Source organism: Pantherophis guttatus, chromosome 1 (assembly GCF_059756535.1).
Source record: "Pantherophis guttatus breed Tessera chromosome 1, ASM5975653v1, whole genome shotgun sequence".
In the NCBI taxonomy this organism is placed as follows: domain Eukaryota; kingdom Metazoa; phylum Chordata; class Lepidosauria; order Squamata; family Colubridae; genus Pantherophis; species Pantherophis guttatus.
The window spans coordinates 152,175,681-152,180,811 of NC_142063.1; positions in this window are offsets into that span (position 1 = coordinate 152,175,681).

A 5,131-nucleotide genomic window follows, 5' to 3' on the forward strand; every position below is an offset into this window, starting at 1 on the left:
GGAATGCTGTTGCCGTGCAAATGAAAGTAGTGCTTCGTTCCCGCAGCTTCCAGCCATCACAAACGCCGTTTCTTCCCACTTGTTCCGCCCCCGTATGCAAAAATATGAAAATTTCTCCGCGGACCACTAAAATTTTCTCTTGGACCACCAGTGGTGGTGACCACTGATCTAGGAGAGGTGCTTCACAGCAAACTAAAGGGATCAAAGCATACACGAAAGAGCAGCCCCCCCCGGTAATTGGCAGCCCTTCCCCAGTGGAAAAGAGGAACATGAAACCAAAGTAGGGCCTACTGTTAATAACATCTGGTTACCTCAATAGAAGATTCCCCACTAAAGGTGAAACCAGTAAGACAGTGCCTCCTTGTATAACTGCTATCATCCCAAAGAGGAGTCTAACTCTACCATACTTTTAAAAAGATTTAAACATGACCTGAAGTTGAAATGGGAAAAGTCCTTTATTTCAGTAAAAGCAGATTTAGTGTGCATCTCTGAAAGTATTAATAACAGTTTAATGGGGATTTGTTTAAAATTGAGATTTCTATTCAAACTTGTAATTTGGAAAACCATAAGAGGTAATTTCTACCATGTTAGGACATGAACAAATCTTGAAGAATGCTCCTTCTGACGCCGGCAACAGGCATCAACCTTCAGATACAGTAGCACAAACCATGAAGAGGATGAGGAAGCAGCAACAACCTTCCCCATTTAGAGCCTGAAGGGCTGAGAGTGATCCCTTTTGTGGGCCTACAATCCCTAGTCTAAGATTGAAAGGGAGGAGGAGCTCTTATGTGGGGAAACAAGGGTATTAAGAACTTGGGCTTGTTAAAGGGGAAGATGTGTGTGGAGGGGATGGATATGACAAGAGCTCGGGGCTTCAGTCTTCACAGCAAGAAGATTGTCACTGGCACAAGCAACAAATGGTTTATTCTTACAAACTCAGAATAAATTCCAATGATTTTATAAGGCACAAAGTATCCAAAAGCAGCAACAATGTTATTTTTATGATTGATACTTGTACATTTATTTCATGGGAAGTTAGAAGACGGGGGGGATACAGTAAAAAAATAGAATATTTAGTTATGCACCATCTTTTGTTACAATACAAGAAACTTAAGAGGATACATAATATCAAAAACAAAACATTTAATAAACAGTATTTTGCTCTAGGCACTAATAATTTTTTTAAAAATTTAAAGGTTTAAACTTTAAAGTGCATAGATTTTTGAAGGGTAACAATGGAAAGTTCATATTTAGAATGGGAGATTCAATCTAAGACTCTATAGGTCAACTGATTGCTAGCATAGTTAATATCAATACTGAATTTGTAAGATTTTTAGACACGCGCAAACACACACACCTATCCCAGAATCTAACATGATGGTATACATTTGAAGTACTGTTTTCTCAATACAAGATAATCAGTACCTAAACTTACCATATACAGAATCTGAGTAACACCTTTCCAAAATTAAAAAAATGGAAATCACCAACAAAATTATGTAAACATAATAATCTGCTGAATTTCCAGGATGAAGTTTTCAGATTTTATTCCAAGCATCTCACCTCCGTTTCTATTGATAACATACCCAAATTAGGACAAAGGACTTTATACAACTAGGACTACATACCACTCTTGAAATCTTGAAAAAGGAAAGATCTTTACAAAATAAAAATATTTCTACAAAAACTCAGATATACTGTAAATTAAAAAAAATTATGACCAACAATTGGAACAAAAAGTCCCACAATTTGAGTGGCAGATCAACTGAATATTACAAAAAAAGAGCAAAAATCCGAGGCAACTCTCTCTTTTTGAAAAATTGTATTTTTTTTCCCTATAGAACCTAAGGATGTAATTTTGAATCTGATTTTCTGAAATAGATTGTGGTGAGGACTAAAAGAAAACTGGGACTTAGATCAGGGGTGTCAAACTCAAGGCCCGGGGGCCGAATTTGACCTACAGGATGCTTACATCTGGCCCATGGAACTGCCCTGGAAACAGCAAAGGATTGGCCCACTGTGCCTCTGCCAGCAAAAACAGAGGAGGGCCACAGGCGGTCCTCCCCAGCTTCGTTTTTGCTGGCAGATGGTTGCAGGAGGCTAGCGCAGCTGAAAACGGAGCTCGGGAGCCCGTTTTTGCTGGCAGAGTGCTTGGGCCACCACAGGCATCCCCAACACGAGTGATGTCGAGCTGGCCATGCCCATCCTGGTCACGCCCACCCCAGCCTCCCAAGGTCAAACACGACCCTGATGCGGCCCTCAATGAAATAGAGTTTGACACTGACTTAGAAGAACAATTTGATGGTATTCTTTGGGAGTCTGTATGACAGCATAAACATTTTTTATCAGAACCTATATAGGAACTACTTAAACTTCACATTGGTAGCATCAAACTTCAATAATAATCTGACATGTATTTTTTCAATTTTCACTGAGATGTTAGCAAGGCTATCAGTCAAAAGGAACATTCTTTCATGTTGTGTTATTTATCTTAAATACATGTCTTACATAATTAATCAAGTTTCAATTTTTGCCAAAGCTAAGTTTGCTACACATATTTGGTGCCCAGGATAAGAAATTAGAAAATAACTCATTACGTTTTTATATATATCACCAATTAGGTTATTGCTGAACAATGGAGATAGATATTTCAATGGATAGGTGATAGAATAAGATCTTTACTTGAAAAATAAATAAATAAATCAATTGTATGCCAAGCCAAAGTAGCGAATCTTTATTTTACAAGGAATGGTGGAATTTCATTACTTATAATAAGCATTCTGGAAACAGCTCGCATCAAACATTCATTTAAAAATGTATGGATTTTTTTTTAAAAAAAATCAAATTAAAATATATTTAAACAAAGACAATCCTTTGATTGTAATTTATAATGCCCAATAGACTGAAAAATACTGATTATGCTTGCATTTCTATTATTTTAAAAGTGCAATCACAAATTCTAGGACAAACTGTATACAGGAAAAAAAATACAGTATATTGTTATGTGTGTGTGTAAAATTTCTGTGATTCATTTCCCATCCACCGTAGCCAGCATGCCCAGTGATTGCAGGTTAGAGGGCACCGAAATCCAAAAATATCTGAATGGTTGTAAGTTTGCATACTGTGACTTTAGCAACTATTAATGAAAATATTGCTTGTCTGTCAGCAAGCACTACTAAAGTTGCACTAAAATGTCAGTACGGAATCTGTCACTTTAAAATTTGAGATCTTGTTGGATTGCCACTTTATGGCAGAATTGAGTGCTTGAAGAATCTCAACTTCAAGATTCTTAATTTAATTCAAGATTACTTAAAATTTATAATTGGGGGGAGATTGTTTCTGGTTATCAAGATTACCCATACTCTGGTTGCCAATCCAGCTCAAGGCACAACTTATAGTACAGCATTCAGAAATGGTCTCCTGGTGCCCTGGAAGATTGATCAAGGCATTTCAAAACATAATGACCAACACACAAAATTCAAGTATTCCACATGTGCCCTCTCTGTATCAGTTTTTTCTGCACAGGAAAAGCTTATTCCCCAGTTTATTCGGTGTACTAACAGGCATTGTGTTTCATAATTTAAATGAATACAGGTACTTCTCGATTTACAATAGGTCACTTAGTGACCGTTCGAAATTACAACGGCATTGAAAAATGTGACTTGGGAGCATTGCAGCACTCCTGCGGTCACGTGATTTACATTTGGATGCTTGGCAAGTAATTCACATTTAGGACGGTTGCAGTATCCCAGGGTCATGTAATCCCCTTTTGCAACCTTCTCACAAGCAAAGTCAGTGGGGAAGCCAGATTCATTACACTGTTACTAATTTCAGTGTTTTTCACTGTTGTAAAAAAACAAGTGTTTTTCACTTCACATTTCACTATTCATTTCAGTGTGGCTAACTTAACAACTGCAGTGATTCACTACAACTGTGTAAAATGGGGCAAAACTCACTCCACAAATTTCTCACTTAGCAACATAAATTTGGGCTCAATTGTGGTCGCAAGCTGAGGACTACCTGTACTGACTCACTTAAGAGGCCTACTATTGTCTGGTTATTTTTGCCCATCAATAAGAACTGCCAGAAGCAATAATCTCCAGGTTCCATCGGTGAGGCAATGCTAATTGGTTGGACTCCAAAAATGTGCCTTCTCTGTGGCTGGCCCTGCCCTTTGAAACAAGGTTCCCCATAGTTTCTTGAATTTTAGGGGAAAAAGACCCCCCAGCCTTTTCAACAGGATATGGGACGGGGCGACTTGTGATTCTGTCAATGTATGTTGTTTGCATTGCTGAGGGATATGTAGACATCCTTACTGTTGGTTAGGTTAGCCTATTTTGAATTATTCTTTCCCGTATGTGCACCTATTGGCTATTAAGATGGTTAATAAATTGAGCATCTAAATCACGGGTGTCAAACTCAGTGACGTCACATGATGTATCATTACTTTTTTGCCTTTGCGGAGCCGGGGTGGGCGTGGCCTGCACCTGACACATCCAGCCGGTGGGCTGCCAGTTTGACACCCCTGACCTAAATAAATCAAATTCTGCTTGGCCGGCCTTGCATACGCAAGGAAACTAACCATAAAAAGTAAAGTTCGCATTATAAATAATTATGAATGGCAGTTCAAACTGAATCAATAGCAATGCAGCTTTCCAATGGTTCAGGAGTTATATGAGAAAGGTCTTCCCTGAATGGCCAATAGTGGGATGTCTTTAACAGTGGCCCTTCAGCTGCCTTTCATTCCTGGAGAAGTTTGTAACAAAACAGGAGCCCCTCATGTCAGGTCAGAAAGCATTTAGGGCATTAGCAGGGAAAATACATACCTTAAATTGTGCCTGACATCAGATATCAACTATTGCAAGTCTTCCAACATGAGGATAATAGATTGGGTACTCGGTAGCAGCCTAATTATTAGATTTTGCAAAAAAAGCAACTTCTAAGCACTCCTCAAGGATAGGCTCATATGCTGTGTAGCCTAGTAGTCAATTGATATAACTTAGGTAATTTGCCAGGACAGGCTGGCCAAAAACGGTCACACTTCGTGCAAGAAATTAAATTGTGCAATGCACTTTGCCCTCTGCAATTCCAAATACGGATATCTCCAGATGCAACATAAATAGTCTTCATT